The sequence below is a fragment of the Grampus griseus genome, assembly GCF_964374135.1.
Source record: "Grampus griseus genome assembly, chromosome: 4".
Lineage (NCBI taxonomy): Eukaryota > Metazoa > Chordata > Mammalia > Artiodactyla > Delphinidae > Grampus > Grampus griseus.
Window position 1 is genome coordinate 51098469 of NC_138997.1, and position 26590 is coordinate 51125058.

The following is a 26590-nucleotide window of genomic DNA, read 5'->3' on the forward strand; positions in this document are numbered from 1 at the left end:
CCTATCACTGCTGCATTTATGCGCCTGTACACATGCTTGATTCTCTTTTGGAGACATAGCAATCCATAGATTTTAAGATACTTACTAGTCAGGTACATTCTTAGGCATTTAATATGGGGTGTTGAGTCCATTTCGTTGAGCAAGGAGTAGCTCTTGTCTATTACATATTTGGCTTAAAGAACTTTATCTGTGCTCATTTCAATCTCTGGTTTTATGTAGTACCCCAACTCACCTTTCCTCTTAAGCAAGCATAAGTTGGTTTTCTAAATTTGAGACCCTGTTCTGTTTTGTAATTCAGTTTCTGTGTAGCCAAGTTTACATTACGTGTATTAGTGATATCTTATGATGTTTCTTTTTCTGTGTGACTTATGTCAGTTAGAATCATCATACCTGAATCCACTCATTATGCTGCTACGGGCTTGATGACATAGACTTCATTGCTGAGTGATATTGCATTGTACGTAAGTACCACAACTTCTTTATCCATTTTCCGCTCTTTGCAATATTGAACTTGTACCGTAAACGAGGTTCTTGTAAACAGAGGCATCCCAAACTTTGGGTTGGCTGTGTCTTTTTGATTTTAATTTCCCTAAGCTATAGGACCATAAGTGGAAGTGCCCTAGGCTCTGTTGCTTTGTGTTTTAGATGTTTCAGGAAACACCATACACTTCTCCCGAGTGGCTGTTGGCAATTTACATCCCGCCCATCAGCATAACAAGGCTCCCAGTTCTCCATGGCCTGTCCTGCCTTTCTGGATTTTACACTTTTTTCAGATGGCCCTTTTGACCGGGGGGAAGTGAGACTTCATTGTAGTGCAGATTTCCTTTGCAAGCTTGCTTGGTTGGCCAAAAAGGGCGTATGCGTTTTTTCCTGAATATATTCAGGAAAAAACGCATACGCCCTTTTTGGCCAAGTGAATCATTGTGGACGTTCTGCCTCTTTTCCTATGCTTTCAATGCAATTCCAGTCTACCTCCTGAAATCGTTTTCCTGCAATTCTGCCCTGCTTTCAAGTCCTCTTGGCAGCCTTACTTCAGTATATTTTTGGACGAGAGTTGTCATTTATAAGTCTGCAGGTTTGTGAATTACAGTGCCCCTGAGCTCCTTTCTTCAACTCGCTTTCTTGTGAGCTGGCCGCAACACCGCAGGATTGCTTCAGGCCCTAATCTGCTTCCGGCACGGCACGCTGAGCCTTTGGTTAATTCCTCTTCCTGGTGGGAAATGAGAGTTAAATTTGCCCGTCCAGACACCTCCAGCTAGTCTCTCATTGGTTCTCCCTGTTCGTGTTCATCTTCCGCAGAAATTGCAAACTGGGCCAAACAGGAGGTTAAAGGCACTGACTCTCCAAGTCGGGAGAGTGTTAGTAAAGCGTCTGGAATGTTGCACCCGAGTACCAGGGGACGAAAACTGAGACATATTGGAACACGTCTCCCGATCACACGGTTGATCATACTCTGGGTTCCACATGCATGTTTTAGCTGAAGGAAGAATCTCTGAAACCTGGAGAGTTGAGACCCGTGGAATGGGTACCATGCAATATGACTTCAAAGGGTCTTCATTTGCTCACCGAACCTTTCCATTCCTTTCACTGCTGCGTTTATGCCCCTGTACACATGCTTGATTCTCTTTCTGAGACATAGCAATCCATAGGTTTTCAGATAGTTACTAGTCAGGTACATTCTTAGGCGTTTAATATGGGGTGTTGAGTCCATTTCGTTGAGCAAGGAGTAGCTCTTGTCTGTTACATATTTGCCTTAAGGAACTTTATCGGTGCTCATTTCAATCTCTGGTTTTATGCAGCACCCCAACTCACCTTTCCCCTTAAGCAAGCATAAGTTGGTTTTCTAAATTTGAGACCCTGTTCTGTTTTGGAATTCAGTTCCTGTGTAGCCAAGTTTACATTCCGTGTATTAGTGATATCTTATGAAGTTTCTTTTTCTGTGTGACTTATTTCAGTTAGAATCATCCTACCTGAATCCACTCATTATGCTGCTACGGGCCTGATGACATAGACTTCATTGCTGAGTGATATTGCATTGTACGTAAGTACCACAACTTCTTTATCTATTTTTCACTTTCTGCGATATTGAACTTCTACTGTAAATGAGGTTCTTGTAAACAGAGCCATCCCAAAATTTGGGGTGGCTGTGTCTTTTTGATTTTAATTTCCCTAAGCTATAGGACCATAAGTGGAAGTGCCCTAGGCTCTGTTGCTTTGTTTTTTAGATGTTTCAGGAAACACCATACACTTCTCCCGAGTGGCTGTTGGCAATTTACATCCCGCCCATCAGCATAACAAGGCTCCAATTACTCCATAGCCTGTCCTGCCTTTCTGGATTTTACACTTTTTTCACATGGCCCTTTTGACCGGGGGGAAGTGAGACTTCATTGTAGTGCAGATTTCCTTTGCAAGCTTGCTTGGTTGGCCAAAAAGTGCGTATGCGTTTTTTCCTGTATATATTCAGGAAAAAACGCATACGCCCTTTTTGGCCAAGTGCATCATTGTGGACGTTCTGCCTCTTTTCCTATGCTTTCAATGCAATTCCAGTCTACCTCCTGAAATTGGTTTCCTGCAATTCTGCCCTGCTTTCAAGTCTTCTTGGCAGCCTTACTTCAGTATATTTTTGGACGATAGCTGTCATTTATAACTCTGCAGGTTTGTGAATTACAGTGCCCCTGAGCTCCTTTCTTCAACTCTCTTTCTTGTGAGCTGGCCGCAGCACCACAGGATTGCTTCAGGCCCTAATCTGGTTCCGGCACGGCACGCTGAGCCTTTGGTTAATTCCTCTTCCTGGTGGGAAATGAGAGTTAAATTTGCTTGTCCAGACACCTCCAGCTAGTCTCTCATTCGTTCTCCCTATCCCTGTTCATCTTCCGCAGAAATTGCAAACTGGGCCAAACAGGAGGTTAAAGGCACTGACTCTCCAAGTCGGGAGAGTGTTAGTAAAGCGTCTGGAATGTTGCACCCGAGTACCAGGGAACGAAAACTGAGACATATTTGAACACGTCTCCTGATCACACGGTGGATCATACTCTGGGTTCCACATGCATGTTTTAGCTGAAGGAAGAATCCCTGAAACCTGGAGAGTTGAGACCCGTGGAATGGGTACCATGCAATATGACTTCAAAGGGTCTTCATTTGCTCCTCGAACCTCTCCAATCCTATCACTGCTGCATTTATGCCCCTGTACACACGCTTGATTCTCTTTCGGAGACATAGCAATCCATAGGTTTTAAGATACTTACTCGTCTGGTACATTCTTAGGCGTTTAATATGGGGTGTTGAGTCCATTTCGTTGAGCAAGGAGTAGCTCTTGTCTATTACATATTTGGCTTAAGGAACTTTATCTGTGCTCATTTCAATCTCTGGTTTTATGCAGCACCCCAACTCACCTTTCCCCTGAAGCAAGCATAAGTTTGTTTTCTAAATTTGAGACCCTGTTCTGGTTTGTAATTCAGTTCCCGTGTAGCCAAGTTTACATTCCGTGTATTACTGATATCTTACGATGTTTCTTTTTCTGTGTGACTTATTTCAGTTAGAATTATCATACATGAATCAACTCATTATGCTGCTACGGGCCTGATGACATAGATTTCATTGCTGAGTGATATTGCATTGTACGTAAGTACCACAAATTCTTTATCCATTTTTCGCTCTTTGCTGTATTGAACTTGTACCGTAAACGAGGTTCTTGTAAACAGAGCAGTCCCAAACTTTGGGGTGGCTGTGTTTTTTTGATTTTAATTTCCCTAAGCTATAGGACCATAAGTGGAAGTGCCCTAGGATCTGTTGCTTTGTTTTTTAGATGTTTCAGGAAACAGGATACACTTCTCCCGAGTGGCTGTTGGCAATTTACATCCCGCCCATCAGCATAACAAGGCTCCCAGTTCTCCATGGCCTGTCCTGCCTTTCTGGATTTTACACTTTTTTCACATGGCCCTTTTGACCGGGGGGAAGTGAGACTTCATTGTAGTGCAGATTTCCTTTGCAAGCTTCCTTGGTTGGCCAAAAAGGGCGTATGCGTTTTTTCCTGTATATATTCAGGAAAAAACGCATACGCCCTTTTTGGCCAAGTGCATCATTGCGGACGTTCTGCCTCTTTTCCTATGCTTTCAATGCAATTCCAGTCTACCTCCTGAAATTGGTTTCCTGCAATTGTGCCCCGCTTTCAAGTCCTCTTGGCAGCCTTACTTCAGTATATTTTTGGACGATATCTGTCATTTATAACTCTGCAGGTTTGTGAATTACAGTGCCCCTGAGCTCCTTTCTTCAATTCTCTTTCTTGTGAGCTGGCCGCAGCACCATAGGATTGCTTCACGCCCTAATCTGGTTCCGGCACTGCACGCTGAGCCTTTGGTTAATTCCTCTTCCTGGTGGGAAATGAGAGTTAAATTTGCTTGTCCAGACACCTCCAGCTAGTCTCTCATTCGTTCTCCCTATTCCTGTTCATCTTCCGCAGAATTTGCAAACTGGGCCAAACAGGAGGTTAAAGGCACTGACTCTCCAAGTCGGGAGAGTGTTAGTAAAGCGTCTGGAATGTTGCACCCGAGTACCAGGGAACGAAAACTGAGACATATTTGAACACGTCTCCCGATCACACCGTGGATCATACTCTGGGTTCCACATGCATGTTTTAGCTGAAGGAAGAATCCCTGAAACCTGGAGAGTTGAGACCCGTGGAATGGGTACCATGCAATATGACTTCAAAGGGTCTTCATTTGCTCACCGAACCTCTCCAATCCTATCACTGCTGCATTTATGCCCCTGTACACACGCTTGATTCTCTTTCAGAGACATAGCATTCCATAGGTTTTCAGATACTTACTAGTCAGGTACATTCTTAGGCGTTTAATATGGGGTGTAGAGTCCATTTCGTTGAGCAAGGAGTAGCTCTTGTCTATTACATATTTGGCTTAAGGAACTTTATCTGTGCTCATTTCAATCTCTGGTTTTATGCAGCACCCCAACTCACCTTTCCCCTTAAGCAAGCATTAGTTGGTTTTCTAAATTTGAGACCCTGTTCTGTTTTGTAATTCAGTTCCTGTGTAGCCAAGTTTACATTCCATGTATTAGTGATATCTTACGATGTTTCTTTTTCTGTGTGACTTATTTCAGTTAGAATCATCATACCTGAATCCACTCATTATGCTGCTACGGGCCTGATGACTTAGATTTCATTGCTGAGTGATATTGCATTGTACGTAAGTACCACAACTTCTTTATCCATTTTTCACTTTCTGCGATATTGAACTTCTACCGTAAACGAGGTTCTTGTAAACAGAGCCGTCCGAAACTTTGGGGTGGCTGTGTCTTTTTGATTTTAATTTCCCTAAGCTATAGGACCATAAGTGGAAGTGCACTAGGATCTATTGCTTTGTTTTTTAGATGTTTCAGGAAACACCATACACTTCTCCCGAGTGGCTGTTGGCAATTTACATCCCGCCCATCAGCATAACAAGGCTCCCAGTTCTCCATGGCCTGTCCTGCCTTTCTGGATTTTACACTTTTTTCAGATGGCCCTTTTGACCGGGGGGAAGTGAGACTTCATTGTAGTGCAGATTTCCTTTGCAAGCTTGCTTGGTTGGCCAAAAAGGGCGTATGCGTTTTTTCCTGAATATATTCAGGAAAAAACGCATACGCCCTTTTTGGCCAAGTGCATCATTGTGGACGTTCTGCCTCTTTTCCTATGCTTTCAATGCAATTCCAGTCTACCTCCTGAAATCGGTTTCCTGCAATTGTGCCCCGCTTTCAAGTCCTCTTGGCAGCCTTACTTCAGTATATTTTTGGACGATAGCTATCATTTGTAACTCTGCAGGTTTGTGAATTACAGTTCCCTTGAGCTCCTTTCTTCAACTCTCTTTCTTGTGAGCTGGCCGCAACACTGCACGATTGCTTCAGGCCCTAATCTGGTTCTGGCACGGCACGCTGAGCCTTTGGTTAATTCCTCTTCCTGGTTGGAAATGAGAGTTAAATTTGCCCGTCCAGACACCTCCAGCTAGTCTCTCATTGGATCTCCCTATTCCTGTTCATCTTCCGCAGAAATTGCAAACTGGGCCAAACAGGAGGTTAAAGGCACTGACTCTCCAAGTCGGGAACGTGTTACTAAAGCGTCTGGAATGTTGCAACCGAGTACCACGGGACGAAAACTGAGACATATTTGAACACGTCTCCCGATCACACGGTGGATCATACTCTGGGTTCCACATGCATGTTTTAGCTGAAGGAAGAATCCCTGAAACCTGGAGAGTTGAGACCCGTGGAATGGGTACCATGCAATATGACTTCAAAGGGTCTTCATTTGCTCACCGAACCTCTCCAATCCTATCACTGCTGCGTTTATGCCCCTGTACACACGCTTGATTCTCTTTCAGAGACATAGCAATCCATAGGTTTTCAGATACTTACTAGTCAGGTACATTCTTAGGCATTTAATATGGGGTGTTGAGTCCATTTCATTGAGCAAGGAGTAACTCTTGTCTATTACATATTTGGCTTAAGGAACTTTATCTGTGCTCATTTCAATCTCTCGTTTTATGCAGCACCCCAACTCACCTTTCCCCTTAAGCAAGCATAAGTTGGTTTTCTAAATTTGAGACACTGTTGTGTTTTGTAATTTAGTTCCTGTGTAGCCAAGTTTACATTCCGTGTATTAGTGATATCTTACGATGTTTCTTTTTCTGTGTGACTTATTTCAGTTAGAATCATCATACCTGAATCCACTCATTATGCTGCTACGGGCCTGATGACATAAACTTCATTGCTGAGTTATATTGCATTGTACGTAAGTACCACAACTTCTGTATCCATTTTTCACTTTCTGCGATATTGAACTTCTACCGTAAACAAGGTTCTTGTAAACAGAGCCGTCCCAAACTTTGGGGTGGCTGTGTCTTTTTGATTTTAATTTCCCTAAGCTATAGGACCATAAGTGGAAGTGCCCTAGGATCTGTTGCTTTGTTTTTTAGATGTTTCAGGAAACACAATACACTTCTCCCGAGTGGCTGTTGGCAATTTACATCCCGCCCATCAGCATAACAAGGCTCCCAGTTCTCCATGGCCTGTCCTGCCTTTCTGGATTTTACACTTTTTTCACATGGCCCTTTTGACCGGGGGGAAGTGAGACTTCATTGTAGTGCAGATTTCCTTTGCAAGCTTGCTTGGTTGGCCAAAAAGGGCGTATGCGTTTTTTCCTGTATATATTCAGGAAAAAACGCATACGCCCTTTTTGGCCAAGTGCATCATTGCGGACGTTCTGCCTCTTTTCCTATGCTTTCAATGCAATTCCAGTCTACCTCCTGAAATTGGTTTCCTGCAATTGTGCCCCGCTTTCAAGTCCTCTTGGCAGCCTTACTTCAGTATATTTTTGGACGATATCTGTCATTTATAACTCTGCAGGTTTGTGAATTACAGTGCCCCTGAGCTCCTTTCTTCAATTCTATTTCTTGTGAGCTGGCCGCAGCACCACAGGATTGCTTCACGCCCTAATCTGGTTCCGGCACTGCACGCTGAGCCTTTGGTTAATTCCTCTTCCTGGTGGGAAATGAGAGTTAAATTTGCTTGTCCAGACACCTCCAGCTAGTCTCTCATTCGTTCTCCCTATTCCTGTTCATCTTCCGCAGAATTTGCAAACTGGGCCAAACAGGAGGTTAAAGGCACTGACTCTCCAAGTCGGGAGAGTGTTAGTAAAGCGTCTGGAATGTTGCACCCGAGTACCAGGGAACGAAAACTGAGACATATTTGAACACGTCTCCCGATCACACCGTGGATCATACTCTGGGTTCCACATGCATGTTTTAGCTGAAGGAAGAATCCCTGAAACCTGGAGAGTTGAGACCCGTGGAATGGGTACCATGCAATATGACTTCAAAGGGTCTTCATTTGCTCACCGAACCTCTCCAATCCTATCACTGCTGCATTTATGCCCCTGTACACACGCTTGATTCTCTTTCAGAGACATAGCATTCCATAGGTTTTCAGATACTTACTAGTCAGGTACATTCTTAGGCGTTTAATATGGGGTGTAGAGTCCATTTCGTTGAGCAAGGAGTAGCTCTTGTCTATTACATATTTGGCTTAAGGAACTTTATCTGTGCTCATTTCAATCTCTGGTTTTATGCAGCACCCCAACTCACCTTTCCCCTTAAGCAAGCATTAGTTGGTTTTCTAAATTTGAGACCCTGTTCTGTTTTGTAATTCAGTTCCTGTGTAGCCAAGTTTACATTCCATGTATTAGTGATATCTTACGATGTTTCTTTTTCTGTGTGACTTATTTCAGTTAGAATCATCATACCTGAATCCACTCATTATGCTGCTACGGGCCTGATGACATAGACTTCATTGCTGAGTTATATTGCATTGTACGTAAGTACCACAACTTCTTTATCCATTTTTCACTTTCTGCGATATTGAACTTCTACCGTAAACGAGGTTCTTGTAAACAGAGCCGTCCGAAACTTTGGGGTGGCTGTGTCTTTTTGATTTTAATTTCCCTAAGCTATAGGACCATAAGTGGAAGTGCACTAGGATCTATTGCTTTGTTTTTTAGATGTTTCAGGAAACACCATACACTTCTCCCGAGTGGCTGTTGGCAATTTACATCCCGCCCATCAGCATAACAAGGCTCCCAGTTCTCCATGGCCTGTCCTGCCTTTCTGGATTTTGCACTTTTTTCAGATGGCCCTTTTGATCGGGGGGAAGTGAGACTTCATTGTAGTGCAGATTTCCTTTGCAAGCTTGCTTGGTTGGCCAAAAAGTGCGTATGCGTTTTTTCCTGAATATATTCAGGAAAAAACGCATACGCCCTTTTTGGCCAAGTGCATCATTGTGGACGTTCTGCCTCTTTTCCTATGCTTTCAATGCAATTCCAGTCTACCTCCTGAAATCGGTTTCCTGCAATTGTGCCCCGCTTTCAAGTCCTCTTGGCAGCCTTACTTCAGTATATTTTTGGACGATAGCTGTCATTTATAAGTCTGCAGGTTTGTGAATTACAGTTCCCTTGAGCTCCTTTCTTCAACTCTCTTTCTTGTGAGCTGGCCGCAACACCGCAGGATTGCTTCAGGCCCTAATCTGGTTCCGGCACGGCACGCTGAGCCTTTGGTTAATTCCTCTTCCTGGTGGGAAATGAGAGTTAAATTTGCCCGTCCAGACACCTCCAGCTAGTCTCTCATTGGATCTCCCTATTCCTGTTCATCTTCCGCAGAAATTGCAAACTGGGCCAAACAGGAGGTTAAAGGCACTGACTCTCCAAGTCGGGAAAGTGTTAGTAAAGCGTCTGGAATGTTGCAACCGAGTACCACGGGACGAAAACTGAGACATATTTGAACACGTCTCCCGATCACGCGGTGGATCATACTCTGGGTTCCACATGCATGTGTTAGCTGAAGGAAGAATCCCTGAAACCTGGAGAGTTGAGACCCGTGGAATGGGTACCATGCAATATGACTTCAAAGGGTCTTCATTTGCTCACCGAACCTCTCCAATCCTATCACTGCTGCATTTAGGTCCCTGTAAACATGCTTGATTCTCTTTCGGAGACATAGCAATCCATAGGTTTTAAGATACTTACTAGTCAGCTACATTCTTAGGCGTTTAATATGGGGTGTTGAGTCCATTTCGTTGAGCAAGGAGTAGCTCTTGTCTATTTCATATTTGGCTTAAGGAACTTTATCTGTGCTCATTTCAATCTCTGGTTTTATGCAGCACCCCAACTCACCTTTCCCCTTAAGCAAGCATAAGTTGGTTTTCTAAATTTGAGACCCTGTTCTGTTTTGTAATTCAGTTCCTCTGTAGCCAAGTTTACATTCCGTGTATTAGTGATATCTTACGATGTTTCTTTTTCTGTGTGACTTATTTCAGTTAGGATCATCATACCTGAATCCACTCATTATGCTGCTACGGGCCTGATGACATAAACTTCATTGCTGAGTTATATTGCATTGTACGTAAGTACCACAACTTCTGTATCCATTTTTCACTTTCTGCGATATTGAACTTCTACCGTAAACAAGGTTCTTGTAAACAGAGCCGTCCCAAACTTTGGGGTGGCTGTGTCTTTTTGATTTTAATTTCCCTAAGCTATAGGACCATAAGTGGAAGTGCCCTAGGATCTGTTGCTTTGTTTTTTAGATGTTTCAGGAAACACAATACACTTCTCCCGAGTGGCTGTTGGCAATTTACATCCCGCCCATCAGCATAACAAGGCTCCCAGTTCTCCATGGCCTGTCCTGCCTTTCTGGATTTTACACTTTTTTCAGATGGCCCTTTTGACTGGGGGGAAGTGAGACTTCATTGTAGTGCAGATTTCCTTTGCAAGCTTGCTTGGTTGGCCAAAAAGGGCGTATGCGTTTTTTCCTGAATATATTCAGGAAAAAATGCATACGCCCTTTTTGGCCAAGTGCATCATTGTGGACGTTCTGCCTCTTTTCCTATGCTTTCAATGCAATTCCAGTCTACCTCCTGAAATCGGTTTCCTGCAATTCTGCCGCGCTTTCAAGTCCTCTTGGCAGCCTTACTTCAGTATATTTTTGGACGATAGCTGTCATTTATAAGTCTGCAGGTTTGTGAATTACAGTTCCCTTGAGCTCCTTTCTTCAACTCTCTTTCTTGTGAGCTGGCCGCAACACCGCAGGATTGCTTCAGGCCCTAATCTGGTTCCGGCACGGCACGCTGAGCCTTTGGTTAATTCCTCTTCCTGGTGGGAAATGAGAGTTAAATTTGCCCGTCCAGACACCTCCAGCTAGTCTCTCATTGGATCTCCCTATTCCTGTTCATCTTCCGCAGAAATTGCAAACTGGGCCAAACAGGAGGTTAAAGGCACTGACTCTCCAAGTCGGGAAAGTGTTAGTAAAGCGTCTGGAATGTTGCAACCGAGTACCACGGGATGAAAACTGAGACATATTTGAACACGTCTCCCGATCACACCGTGGATCATACTCTGGGTTCCACATGCATGTGTTAGCTGAAGGAAGAATCCCTGAAACCTGGAGAGTTGAGACCCGTGGAATGGGTACCATGCGATATGACTTCAAAGGGTCTTCATTTGCTCACCGAACCTCTCCAATCCTATCACTGCTGCATTTAGGTCCCTGTAAACATGCTTGATTCTCTTTCGGAGACATAGCAATCCATAGGTTTTAAGATACTTACTAGTCAGCTACATTCTTAGGCGTTTAATATGGGGTGTTGAGTCCATTTCGTTGAGCAAGGAGTAGCTCTTGTCTATTTCATATTTGGCTTAAGGAACTTTATCTGTGCTCATTTCAATCTCTGGTTTTATGCAGCACCCCAACTCACCTTTCCCCTTAAGCAAGCATAAGTTGGTTTTCTAAATTTGAGACCCTGTTCTGTTTTGTAATTCAGTTCCTCTGTAGCCAAGTTTACATTCCGTGTATTAGTGATATCTTACGATGTTTCTTTTTCTGTGTGACTTATTTCAGTTAGAATCATCATACCTGAATCCACTCATTATGCTGCTACGGGCCTGATGACATAAACTTCATTGCTGAGTTATATTGCATTGTACGTAAGTACCACAACTTCTGTATCCATTTTTCACTTTCTGCGATATTGAACTTCTACCGTAAACAAGGTTCTTGTAAACAGAGCCGTCCCAAACTTTGGGGTGGCTGTGTCTTTTTGATTTTAATTTCCCTAAGCTATAGGACCATAAGTGGAAGTGCCCTAGGATCTGTTGCATTGTTTTTTAGATGTTTCAGGAAACACAATACACTTCTCCCGAGTGGCTGTTGGCAATTTACATCCCGCCCATCAGCATAACAAGGCTCCCAGTTCTCCATGGCCTGTCCTGCCTTTCTGGATTTTACACTTTTTTCAGATGGCCCTTTTGACTGGGGGGAAGTGAGACTTCATTGTAGTGCAGATTTCCTTTGCAAGCTTGCTTGGTTGGCCAAAAAGGGCGTATGCGTTTTTTCCTGAATATATTCAGGAAAAAATGCATATGCCCTTTTTGGCCAAGTGCATCATTGTGGACGTTCTGCCTCTTTTCCTATGCTTTCAATGCAATTCCAGTCTACCTCCTGAAATCGGTTTCCTGCAATTCTGCCGCGCTTTCAAGTCCTCTTGGCAGCCTTACTTCAGTATATTTTTGGACGATAGCTGTCATTTATAAGTCTGCAGGTTTGTGAATTACAGTTCCCTTGAGCTCCTTTCTTCAACTCTCTTTCTTGTGAGCTGGCCGCAACACCGCAGGATTGCTTCAGGCCCTAATCTGGTTCCGGCACGGCACGCTGAGCCTTTGGTTAATTCCTCTTCCTGGTGGGAAATGAGAGTTAAATTTGCCCGTCCAGACACCTCCAGCTAGTCTCTCATTGGATCTCCCTATTCCTGTTCATCTTCCGCAGAAATTGCAAACTGGGCCAAACAGGAGGTTAAAGGCACTGACTCTCCAAGTCGGGAAAGTGTTAGTAAAGCGTCTGGAATGTTGCAACCGAGTACCACGGGACGAAAACTGAGACATATTTGAACACGTCTCCCGATCACACGGTGGATCATACTCTGGGTTCCACATGCATGTGTTAGCTGAAGGAAGAATCCCTGAAACCTGGAGAGTTGAGACCCGTGGAATGGGTACCATGCAATATGACTTCAAAGGGTCTTCATTTGCTCACCGAACCTCTCCAATCCTATCACTGCTGCATTTAGGTCCCTGTAAACATGCTTGATTCTCTTTCGGAGACATAGCAATCCATAGGTTTTAAGATACTTACTAGTCAGCTACATTCTTAGGCGTTTAATATGGGGTATTGAGTCCATTTCGTTGAGCAAGGAGTAGCTCTTGTCTATTTCATATTTGGCTTAAGGAACTTTATCTGTGCTCATTTCAATCTCTGGTTTTATGCAGCACCCCAACTCACCTTTCCCCTTAAGCAAGCATAAGTTGGTTTTCTAAATTTGAGACCCTGTTCTGTTTTGTAATTCAGTTCCTCTGTAGCCAAGTTTACATTCCGTGTATTAGTGATATCTTACGATGTTTCTTTTTCTGTGTGACTTATTTCAGTTAGAATCATCATACCTGAATCCACTCATTATGCTGCTACGGGCCTGATGACATAGATTTCATTGCTGAGTGATATTGCATTGTACATAAGTACCACAACTTCTTTATCCATTTTTCACTTTCTGCGATATTGAACTTGTATGGTAAACGAGGTTCTTGTAAACAGAGCAGTCCCAAACTTTGGGGTGGCTGTGTCTTTTTGATTTTAATTTCCCTAAGCTATAGGACCATAAGTGGAAGTGCCCTAGGCTCTGTTGCTTTGTTTTTTAGATGTTTCAGGAAACACCATACACTTCTCCGGAGCGGCTGTTGGCAATTTACTTCCCGCCCATCAGCATAACAAGGCTCCCAGTTCTCCATGGCCTGTCCTGCCTTTCTGGATTTTACACTTTTTTCACATGGCCCTTTTGACCGGGGGGAAGTGAGACTTCATTGTAGTGCAGATTTCCTTTGCAAGCTTGCTTGGTTGGCCAAAAAGGGCGTATGCGTTTTTTCCTGTATATATTCAGGAAAAAACGCATACGCCCTTTTTGGCCAAGTGCATCATTGCGGACGTTCTGCCTCTTTTCCTATGCTTTCAATGCAATTCCAGTCTACCTCCTGAAATTGGTTTCCTGCAATTCTGCCCCGCTTTCAAGTCCTCTTGGCAGCCTTACTTCAGTATATTTTTGGACGATATCTGTCATTTATAACTCTGCAGGTTTGTGAATTACAGTGCCCCTGAGCTCCTTTCTTCAATTCTCTTTCTTGTGAGCTGGCCGCAGCACCACAGGATTGCTTCACGCCCTAATCTGGTTCCGGCACGACACGCTGAGCCTTTGGTTAATTCCTCTTCCTGGTGGGAAATGAGAGTTAAATTTGCTTGTCCAGACACCTCCAGCTAGTCTCTCATTCGTTAACCCTATTCCTGTTCATCTTCCGCAGAATTTGCAAACTGGGCCAAACAGGAGGTTAAAGGCACTGACTCTCCAAGTCGGGAGAGTGTTAGTAAAGCGTCTGGAATGTTGCACCCGAGTACCAGGGAACGAAAACTGAGACATATTTGAACACGTCTCCCGATCACACCGTGGATCATACTCTGGGTTCCACATGCATGTTTTAGCTGAAGGAAGAATCCCTGAAACCTGGAGAGTTGAGACCCGTGGAATGGGTACCATGCAATATGACTTCAAAGGGTCTTCATTTGCTCACCGAACCTCTCCAATCCTATCACAGCTGCATTTATGCCCCTGTACACACGCTTGATTCTCTTTCAGAGACATAGCATTCCATAGGTTTTCAGATACTTACTAGTCAGGTACATTCTTAGGCGTTTAATATGGGGTGTAGAGTCCATTTCGTTGAGCAAGGAGTAGCTCTTGTCTATTACATATTTGGCTTAAGGAACTTTATCTGTGCTCATTTCAATCTCTGGTTTTATGCAGCACCCCAACTCACCTTTCCCCTTAAGCAAGCATTAGTTGGTTTTCTAAATTTGAGACCCTGTTCTGTTTTGTAATTCAGTTCCTGTGTAGCCAAGTTTACATTCCATGTATTAGTGATATCTTACGATGTTTCTTTTTCTGTGTGACTTATTTCAGTTAGAATCATGATACCTGAATCCACTCATTATGCTGCTACGGGCCTGATGACATAGACTTCATTGCTGAGTTATATTGCATTGTACGTAAGTACCACAACTTCTGTATCCATTTTTCACTTTCTGCGATATTGAACTTCTACCGTAAACGAGGTTCTTGTAAACAGAGCCGTCCGAAACTTTGGGGTGGCTGTGTCTTTTTGATTTTAATTTCCCTAAGCTATAGGATCATAAGTGGAAGTGCCCTAGGATCTATTGCTTTGTTTTTTAGATGTTTCAGGAAACACCATACACTTCTCCCGAGTGGCTGTTGGCAATTTACATCCCGCCCATCAGCATAACAAGGCTCCCAGTTCTCCATGGCCTGTCCTGCCTTTCTGGATTTTACACTTTTTTCAGATGGCCCTTTTGACCGGGGGGAAGTGAGACTTCATTGTAGTGCAGATTTCCTTTGCAAGCTTGCTTGGTTGGCCAAAAAGTGCGTATGCGTTTTTTCCTGAATATATTCAGGAAAAAACGCATACGCCCTTTTTGGCCAAGTGCATCATTGTGGACGTTCTGCCTCTTTTCCTATGCTTTCAATGCAATTCCAGTCTACCTCCTGAAATCGGTTTCCTGCAATTGTGCCCCGCTTTCAAGTCCTCTTGGCAGCCTTACTTCAGTATATTTTTGGACGATAGCTATCATTTGTAACTCTGCAGGTTTGTGAATTACAGTTCCCTTGAGCTCCTTTCTTCAACTCTCTTTCTTGTGAGCTGGCCGCAACACTGCACGATTGCTTCAGGCCCTAATCTGGTTCTGGCACGGCACGCTGAGCCTTTGGTTAATTCCTCTTCCTGGTTGGAAATGAGAGTTAAATTTGCCCGTCCAGACACCTCCAGCTAGTCTCTCATTGGATCTCCCTATTCCTGTTCATCTTCCGCAGAAATTGCAAACTGGGCCAAACAGGAGGTTAAAGGCACTGACTCTCCAAGTCGGGAAAGTGTTAGTAAAGCGTCTGGAATGTTGCAACCGAGTACCACGGGATGAAAACTGAGACATATTTGAACACGTCTCCCGATCACACGGTGGATCATACTCTGGGTTCCACATGCATGTGTTAGCTGAAGGAAGAATCCCTGAAACCTGGAGAGTTGAGACCCGTGGAATGGGTACCATGCAATATGACTTCAAAGGGTCTTCATTTGCTCACCGAACCTCTCCAATCCTATCACTGCTGCATTTAGGTCCCTGTAAACCTGCTTGATTCTCTTTCGGAGACATAGCAATCCATAGGTTTTAAGATACTTACTAGTCAGCTACATTCTTAGGCGTTTAATATGGGGTGTTGAGTCCATTTCGTTGAGCAAGGAGTAGCTCTTGTCTATTTCATATTTGGCTTAAGGAACTATATCTGTGCTCATTTCAATCTCTGGTTTTATGCAGCACCCCAACTCACCTTTCCCCTTAAGCAAGCATAAGTTGGTTTTCTAAATTTGAGACCCTGTTCTGTTTTGTAATTCAGTTCCTCTGTAGCCAAGTTTACATTCCGTGTATTAGTGATATCTTACGATGTTTCTTTTTCTGTGTGACTTATTTCAGTTAGAATCATCATACCTGAATCCACTCATTATGCTGCTACGGGCCTGATGACATAGATTTCATTGCTGAGTGATATTGCATTGTACATAAGTACCACAACTTCTTTATCCATTTTTCACTTTCTGCGATATTGAACTTGTATGGTAAACGAGGTTCTTGGAAACAGAGCAGTCCCAAACTTTGGGGTGGCTGTGTCTTTTTGATTTTAATTTCCCTAAGCTATAGGACCATAAGTGGAAGTGCCCTAGGCTCTGTTGCTTTGTTTTTTAGATGTTTCAGGAAACACCATACACTTCTCCGGAGCGGCTGTTGGCAATTTACTTCCCGCCCATCAGCATAACAAGGCTCCCAGTTCTCCATGGCCTGTCCTGCCTTTCTGGATTTTACACTTTTTTCAGATGGCCCTTTTGACCGGGGGGAAGTGAGACTTCATTGTAGTGCAGATTTCCTTTGCAAGCTTGCTTGGTTGGCCAAAAAGGGCGTATGCGTTTTTTCCTGAATATATTCAGGAAAAAACGCATACGCCCTTTTTGGCCAAGTGCATCATTGTGGACGTTCTGCCACTTTTCCTATGCTTTCAATGCAATTCCAGTCTACCTCCTGAAATCGGTTTCCTGCAATTGTGCCCCGCTTTCAAGTCCTCTTGGCAGCCTTACTTCAGTATATTTTTGGACGATAGCTGTCATTTATAACTCTGCAGGTTTGTGAATTACAGTTCCCTTGAGCTCCTTTCTTCAAATCTCTTTCTTGTGAGCTGGCCGCAACACCGCATGATTGCTTCAGGCCCTAATCTGGTTCCGGCACGGCACGCTGAGCCTTTGGTTAATTCCTCTTCCTGGTGGGAAATGAGACTTAAATTTGCCTGTCCAGACACCTCCAGCTAGTCTCTCATTGGTTCTCCCTATTCCTGTTCATCTTCCGCAGAAATTGCAAACTGGGCCAAACAGGAGGTTAAAGGCACTGACTCTCCAAGTCGGGAGAGTGTAAGTAAAGCGTCTAGAATATTGCAACCGAGTACCAGGTGACGAAAACTGGGACATATTTGAACACGTCTCCCGATCACATGGTGGATCATACTCTGGGTTCCACATGCATGTTTTAGCTGAAGGAAGAATCCCTGAAACCTGGAGAGTTGAGACCCGTGGAATGGGTACCATGCAATATGACTTCAAAGGGTCTTCATTTGCTCACCGAACCTCTCCAATCCTATCACTGCTGCATTTATGCCCCGGTACACACGCTTGATTCTCTTTCAGAGGCATAGCATTCCATAGGTTTTCAGATACTTACTAGTCAGGTACATTCTTAGGCGTTTAATATGGGGTGTAGAGTCCATTTCGTTGAGCAAGGAGTAGCTCTTGTCTATTACATATTTGGCTTAAGGAACTTTATCTGTGCTCATTTCAATCTCTGGTTTTATGCAGCACCCCAACTCACCTTTCCCCTTCAGCAAGCATTAGTTGGTTTTCTAAATTTGAGACCCTGTTCTGTTTTGTAATTCAGTTCCTGTGTAGCCAAGTTTACATTCCGTGTATTAGTGATATCTTACGATGTTTCTTTTTCTGTGTGACTTATTTCAGTTAGAATCATCATACCTGAATCCACTCATTATGCTGCTACAGGCCTGATGACATAGACTTCATTGCTGAGTTATATTGCATTGTACGTAAGTACCACAACTTCTTTATCCATTTTTCACTTTCTGTGATATTGAACTTCTACCGTAAACGAGGTTGTTGTAAACAGAGCCGTCCCAAACTTTGGGGTGGCTGTGTCTTTTTGATTTTAATTTCGCTAAGCTATAGGACCATAAGTGGAAGTGCCCTAGGATCTGTTGCTTTGTTTTTTAGATGTTTCAGGAAACACCATACACTTCTCCCGAGTGGCTGTTGGCAATTTACATCCCGCCCATCAGCATAACAAGGCTCCCAGTTCTCCATGGCCTGTCCTGCCTTTCTGGATTTTACACTTTTTTCAGATGTCCCTTTTGACCGGGGGGAAGTGAGACTTCATTGTAGTGCAGATTTCCTTTGCAAGCTTGCTTGGTTGGCCAAAAAGGGCGTATGCGTTTTTTCCTAAATATATTCAGGAAAAAACGCATACGCCCTTTTTGGCCAAGTGCATCATTGTGGACGTTCTGCCTCTTTTCCTATGCTTTCAATGCAATTCCAGTCTACCTCCTGAAATCGGTTTCCTGCAATTGTGCCCCGCTTTCAAGTCCTCTTGGCAGCCTTACTTCAGTATATTTTTGGACGATAGCTGTCATTTATAACTCTGCAGGTTTGTGAATTACAGTTCCCTTGAGCTCCTTTCTTCAAATCTCTTTCTTGTGAGCTGGCCGCAACACCGCATGATTGCTTCAGGCCCTAATCTGGTTCCGGCACGGCACGCTGAGCCTTTGGTTAATTCCTCTTCCTGGTGGGAAATGAGAGTTAAATTTGCCCGTCCAGACACCTCCAGCTAGTCTCTCATTTGTTCTCCCTATTCCTGTTCATCTTCCGCAGAAATTGCAAACTGGGCCAAACAGGAGGTTAAAGGCACTGACTCTCCAAGTCGGGAGAGTGTTAGTAAAGCATGTGGAATGTTGCAACCGAGTACCAGGGGACGAAAACTGAGACATATTTGAACATGTCTCCTGATCACACGGTGGATCATACTCTGGGTTCCACATGCATGTTTTACCTGAAGGAAGAATCCCTGAAACATGGAGAGTTGAGACCCGTGGAATGGGTTCCATGCAATATGACTTCAAAGGGTCTTCATTTGCTCACGGAACCCCTCAAATCCTATCACTGCTGCATTTATGCCCCTGTACACACGTTTGATTCGCTTTCAGAAACATAGCAATCCATAGGTTTTAAGATACTTACTGGTCAGGTACATTCTTAGGCGTTTAATATGGGGTGTTGAGTCCATTTCATTGAGCAAGGAGTAGCTCTTGTCTATTACATATTTGGCTTAAGGAACTTTATCTGTGCTCATTTCAATCTCTGGTTTTATGCAGCACCCCAACTCACCTTTCCCCTTAAGCAAGCATAAGTTGGTTTTCTAAATTTGAGACCCTGTTCTGTTTTGTAATTCAGTTCCTGTGTAGCCAAGTTTACATTCCGTGTATTAGTGATATCTTATGATGTTTCTTTTTCTGTGTGACTTATTTCAGTTAGAATCATCATACCTGAATCCACTCATTATGCTGCTACGGGCCTAGTGACATAGATTTCATTGCTGTATGATATTGCATTGTACGTAAGTACCACAACTTCTTTATCCATTTTTCACTTTCTGTGATATTGAACTTGTACCGTAAACGAGGTTCTTGTAAACAGAGGAGTCCCAAACTTTGGGGTGGCTGTGTCTTTTTGATTTTAATTTCCCTAAGCTATAGGACCATAAGTGGAAGTGCCCTAGGCTCTGTTGCTTTGTGTTTTAGATGTTTCAGGAAACACCATACACTTTTCCCGAGTGGCTGTTGGCAATTTACCTCCCGCCCATCAGCATAACAAGGCTCCCAGTTCTCCATGGCCTGTCCTGCCTTTCTGGATTTTACACTTTTTTCAGATGGCCCTTTTGACCGGGGGGAAGTGAGACTTCATTGTAGTGCAGATTTCCTTTGCAAGCTTGCTTGGTTGGCCAAAAAGGGCGTATGCGTTTTTTCCTAAATATATTCAGGAAAAAACGCATACACCCTTTTTGGCCAAGTGCATCATTGTGGACGTTCTGCCTCTTTTCCTATGCTTTCAATGCAATTCCAGTCTACCTCCTGAAATCGGTTTCCTGCAATTCTGCCCCGCTTTCAAGTCCTCTTGGCAGCCTTACTTCAGTATATTTTTGGACGAGAGCTGTCATTTATAACTCTGCAGGTTTGTGAATTACAGTGCCCTTGAGCTTCTTTCTTCAACTCTCTTTCTTGTGAACTGGCCTCAACACCGCATGATTGCTTCAGGCCCTAATCTGGTTCCGGCACGGCACGCTGAGCCTTTGGTTAATTCCTCTTCCTGGTGGGAAATGAGAGTTAAATTTGCCTGTCCAGACACCTCCAGCTAGTCTCTCATTGGTTGTCCCTGTTCCTGTTCATCTTCCGCAGAAATTGCAAACTGGGCCAAACAGGAGGTTAAAGGCACTGACTCTCCAAGTCGGGAGAGTGTTAGTAAAGCATCTGGAATGTTGCAACCGAGTACCAGGGGACGAAAACTGAGACATATTTGAACAAGTCTCCTGATCACACGGTGGATCATACTCTGGGTTCCACATGCATGTTTTACCTGAAGGAAGAATCCCTGAAACATGGAGAGTTGAGACCCGTGAAATGGGTTCCATGCAATATGACTTCAAAGGGTCTTCATTTGCTCACGGAACCCCTCCAATCCTATCACTGCTGCATTTATGCCCCTGTACACACGTTTGATTCGCTTTCAGAAACATAGCAATCCATAGGTTTTAAGATACTTACTGGTCAGGTACATTCTTAGGCGTTTAATATGGGGTGTTGAGTCCATTTCATTGAGCAAGGAGTAGCTCTTGTCTATTTCATATTTGGCTTAAGGAACTTTATCTGTGCTCATTTCAATCTCTGGTTTTATGCAGCACCCCAACTCACCTTTCCCCTTAAGCAAGCATAAGTTGGTTTTCTAAATTGGAGATCCTGTTCTGTTTTGGAATTCAGTTCCTGTGTAGCCAAGTATACATTCCGTGTATTAGTGATATCTTACGATGTTTCTTTTTCTGTGTGACTTATTTCAGTTAGAATCATCATACCTGAATCCACTCATTATGCTGCTACGGGCCTGATGACATAGATTTCATTGCTGAGTGATATTGCATTGTACATAAGTACCACAACTTCTTTATCCATTTTTCACTTTGTGTGATATTGAACTTGTACCGTAAACGAGGTTCTTGTAAACAGAGCAGTCCCAAACTTTGGGGTGGCTGTGTCTTTTTGATTTTAATTTCCCTAAGCTATAGGACCATAAGTGGAAGTGCCCTAGGCTCTGTTGCTTTGTGTTTTAGATGTTTCAGGAAACACCATACACTTCTCCCCAGTGGCTGTTGGCAATTTACATCCCGCCCATCAGCATAACAAGGCTCCCAGTTCTCCATGGCCTGTCCTGCCTTTCTGGATTTTACACATTTTTCAGATGGCCCTTTTGACCAGGGTGATGTGAGACTTCATTGTAGTGCAGATTTCCTTTGCAAGCTTGCTTGGTTGGCCAAAAAGTGCGTATGCATTTTTTCCTGAATATATTCAGGAAAAAACGCATACGCCCTTTTTGGCCAAGTGCATCATTGTGGACGTTCTCCCTCTTTTCCTATGCTTTAAATGCAATTCCAGTCTACCTCCTGAAATCAGTTTCCTGCAATTCTGCCCCGCTTTCAAGTCCTCTTGGCAACCTTACTTCAGTATATCTTTGGACAATAGCTGTCATTTATAAGTCTGCAGGTTTCTGAATTACAGTGCCCCTGAGCTCCTTTCCTCAACTCGCATTTCTGTGAGCTGGCCGCAACACCGCAGGATTGCTTCAGGCCCTAATCTGGTTCTGGCACGGCACGCTGAGCCTTGGTTAATTCCTCTTCCTGGTTGGAAATGAGAGTTAAATATGCCCGTCCAGACACTTCCAGCTAGTCTCTCATTGGTTCTCCCTATTCCTGTTCATCTTCCTCAGAAATTGCAAACTGGGCCAAACAGGAGGTTAAAAGCACTGACTCTCCAAGTCGGGAGAGTGTTAGTAAAGCGTCTGGAATGTTGCACCAGAGTACCAGGGGACGAAAACTGAGACATATTTGAACACGTCTCCCGATCACACGGTTGATCATACTCTGGGTTCCACATGCATGTTTTAGCTGAAGGAAGAATCCCTGAAACCTGGAGAGTTGAGACCCGTGGAATGGATACCATGCAATATGACTTCAAAGGGTCTTCATTTGCTCACCGAACCTCTCCAATCCTGTCACTGCTGCATTTATGCCCCTGGACACATGCTTGATTCTCTTTTGGAGACATAGCAATCCGTAGGTTTTAAGATACTTACTAGTCAGGTATATTCTTAGGCGTTTAATGTGGGGTGTTGAGTCCATTTCGTTGAGCAAGGAGTAGCTCTTGTCTATTACATATTTGGCTTAAGGAACTTTATCTGTGCTAATTTCAATCTCTGATTTTATGCAGCACCACAACTCACCTTTCCCCTTAAGCAAGCATAAGTTGGTTTTCTAAATTTGAGACCCTGTTCTGTTTTGTAATTCAGTTCCTGTGTAGCCAAGTTTACACTCCGTGTATTAGTGATATCTTATGATGTTTCTTTTTCTGTGTGACTTATTTCAGTGAGAATCATCATACCTGAATCCACTCATTATGCTGCTACCGGCCTGATGACATAGATTTCATTGCTGAATGATATTACATTGTATGTAAATACCACATCTTCTTTATCCATTTTTCACTTTCTGCGATATTGAACTTGTACCGTAAACGAGGTTCTTGTAAACTGAGCCGTCCCAAACTTTGGGGTGGCTGTGTCTTTTTTATTTTAATTTCCCTAAACTATAGGACCATAAGTGGAACTGCCCTAGGCTCTGTTGCTTTGTGTTTTAGATCTTTCAGGAAACACCATACACTTCTCCCGTGTGGCTGTTGGCAATTTACATCCCGCCCATCAGCATAACAAAGCTCCCAGTTCTCCATGGCCTGTCCTGCCTTTCTGGATTTTACGCTTTTTTCAGATGGCCCTTTTGACCGGGGGGAAGTGAGACTTCATTGTAGTGCAGATTTCCTTTGCAAGCTTGCTTGGTTGGCCAAAAAGGGCGTATGCGTTTTTTCCTGAATATATTCAGGAAAAAACGCATACGCCCTTTTTGGCCAAGTGCATCATTGTGGACGTTCTGCCTCTTTTCCTATGCTTTCAATGCAATTCCAGTCTACCTCCTGAAATTGGTTTCCTGCAATTCTGCCCCGCTTTCAAGTCCTCTTGGCAGCCTTACTTCAGTATATTTTTGGACGATAGCTGTCATTTATAACTCTGCAGGTTTGTGAATTAAAGTGCCCTTGAGCTCCTTTCTTCAACTCGCTTTCTTGTGAGCTGGCTGCAACACCGCAGGATTGCTTCAGGCCCTAATCTTGTTATGGCACGGCACGCTGAGCCTTTGGTTAATTCCTCTTCCTGGTGGGAAATGAGAGTTAAATTTGCCCGTCCAGACACCTCCAGCTAGTCTCTCATTGGTTCTCCCTATTCCTGTTCATCTTCCGCAGAAATTGCAAACTGGGCCAAACAGGAGGTTAAAGGCACTGACTCTCCAAGTCGGGAGACTGTTAGTAAAGCGTCTGGAATGTTGCACCTGAGTACCAGGGGACCAAAACTGAGACATATTGGAACACGTCTCCCGATCACACGGTTGATCATACTCTGGGTTCCACATGCATGTTTTAGCTGAGGAAGAATCCCTGAAACCTGGAGAATTGAGACCCGTGGAATGGGTACCATGCAATATGACTTCAAAGGGTCTTCATTTGCTCACCGAACCTCTCCAATCCTATCACTGGAGCGTTTATGCCCCTGTACACACACTTGATTCTCTTTCGGAGACATAGTAATCCATAGGTTTTCAGATACTTACTAGTCAGGTACATTCTTAGGCGTTTAATATGGGGTGTTGAGTCCATTTCGTTGAGCAAGGAGTAGCTCTTGTCTATTACATATTTGGCTTAAGGAAGTTTATCTGTGCTCATTTCAATCTCTGGTTTTATGCAGCACCCCAACTCACCTTTCCCCTTAAGCAAGCATAAGTTGGTTTCCTAAATTTGAGACCCTTTTCTGTTTTGTAATTCAGTTTCTGTGTAGCCAAGTTTACATTCCGTGTATTAGTGATACCTTATGATGTTTCTTTTTCTGTGTGACATATTTCAGTTAGAATCATCATACCTGAATCCACTCATTATGCTGCTATGGGCCTGATGACATAGATTTCATTGCTGGGTGATATTGCATTGTACGTAAGTACCACAACTTCTTTATCCATTTTTCACTTTCTGTGATATTGAACTTGTACCGTAAACGAGGTTCTTGTAAACAGAGCCGTCCCAAACTTTGGGGTGGCTGTGTCTTTTTGATTTTAATTTCCCTAAACTATAGGACCATAAGTGGAAGTGCCCTAGGCTCTGTTGCTTTGTGTTTTAGATATTTCAGGAAACACCATACACTTCTCCCGAGTGGCTGTTGGCAATTTACATCTCGCCCATCAGCATAACAAGGCTCCCAGTTCTCCATGGCCTGTCCTGCCTTTCTGGATTTTACACTTTTTTCAGATGGCCCTTTTGACCGGGGGGAAGTGAGACTTCATTGTAGTGCAGATTTCCTTTGCAAGCTTGCTTGGTTGGCCAAAAAGGGCGTATGCGTTTTTTCCTGAATATATTCAGGAAAAAACGCATACGCCCTTTTTGGCCAAGTGCATCATTGTGGACGTTGTGCCTCTTTTCCTATGCTTTCAATGCAATTCCAGTCTACCTCCTGAAATTGGTTTCCTGCAATTCTGCCCCGCTTTCAAGTCCTCTTGGCAGCCTTACTTCAGTATATTTTTGGACGATAGCTGTCATTTATAACTCTGCAGGTTTGTGAATTAAAGTGCCCTTGAGCTCCTTTCTTCAACTCGCTTTCTTGTGAGCTGGCTGCAACACCGCAGGATTGCTTCAGGCCCTAATCTTGTTATGGCACGGCACGCTGAGCCTTTGGTTAATTCCTCTTCCTGGTGGGAAATGAGAGTTAAATTTGCCCGTCCAGACACCTCCAGCTAGTCTCTCATTGGTTCTCCCTATTCCTGTTCATCTTCCGCAGAAATTGCAAACTGGGCCAAACAGGAGGTTAAAGGCACTGACTCTCCAAGTCGGGAGACTGTTAGTAAAGCGTCTGGAATGTTGCACCTGAGTACCAGGGGACCAAAACTGAGACATATTGGAACACGTCTCCCGATCACACGGTTGATCATACTCTGGGTTCCACATGCATGTTTTAGCTGAGGAAGAATCCCTGAAACCTGGAGAATTGAGACCCGTGGAATGGGTACCATGCAATATGACTTCAAAGGGTCTTCATTTGCTCACCGAACCTCTCCAATCCTATCACTGGAGCGTTTATGCCCCTGTACACACACTTGATTCTCTTTCGGAGACATAGTAATCCATAGGTTTTCAGATACTTACTAGTCAGGTACATTCTTAGGCGTTTAATATGGGGTGTTGAGTCCATTTCGTTGAGCAAGGAGTAGCTCTTGTCTATTACATATTTGGCTTAAGGAAGTTTATCTGTGCTCATTTCAATCTCTGGTTTTATGCAGCACCCCAACTCACCTTTCCCCTTAAGCAAGCATAAGTTGGTTTCCTAAATTTGAGACCCTTTTCTGTTTTGTAATTCAGTTTCTGTGTAGCCAAGTTTACATTCCGTGTATTAGTGATATCTTATGATGTTTCTTTTTCTGTGTGACATATTTCAGTTAGAATCATCATACCTGAATCCACTCATTATGCTGCTATGGGCCTGATGACATAGATTTCATTGCTGGGTGATATTGCATTGTACGTAAGTACCACAACTTCTTTATCCATTTTTCACTTTCTGTGATATTGAACTTGTACCGTAAACGAGGTTCTTGTAAACAGAGCCGTCCCAAACTTTGGGGTGGCTGTGTCTTTTTGATTTTAATTTCCCTAAACTATAGGACCATAAGTGGAAGTGCCCTAGGCTCTGTTGCTTTGTGTTTTAGATATTTCAGGAAACACCATACACTTCTCCCGAGTGGCTGTTGGCAATTTACATCTCGCCCATCAGCATAACAAGGCTCCCAGTTCTCCATGGCCTGTCCTGCCTTTCTGGATTTTACACTTTTTTCAGATGGCCCTTTTGACCGGGGGGAAGTGAGACTTCATTGTAGTGCAGATTTCCTTTGCAAGCTTGCTTGGTTGGCCAAAAAGGGCGTATGCGTTTTTTCCTGAATATATTCAGGAAAAAACGCATACGCCCTTTTTGGCCAAGTGCATCATTGTGGACGTTGTGCCTCTTTTCCTATGCTTTCAATGCAATTCCAGTCTACCTCCTGAAATTGGTTTCCTGCAATTCTGCCCCGCTTTCAAGTCCTCTTGGCAGCCTTACTTCAGTATATTTTTGGACGATAGCTGTCATTTATAACTCTGCAGGTTTGTGAATTAAAGTGCCCTTGAGCTCCTTTCTTCAACTCGCTTTCTTGTGAGCTGGCTGCAACACCGCAGGATTGCTTCAGGCCCTAATCTTGTTATGGCACGGCACGCTGAGCCTTTGGTTAATTCCTCTTCCTGGTGGGAAATGAGAGTTAAATTTGCCCGTCCAGACACCTCCAGCTAGTCTCTCATTGGTTCTCCCTATTCCTGTTCATCTTCCGCAGAAATTGCAAACTGG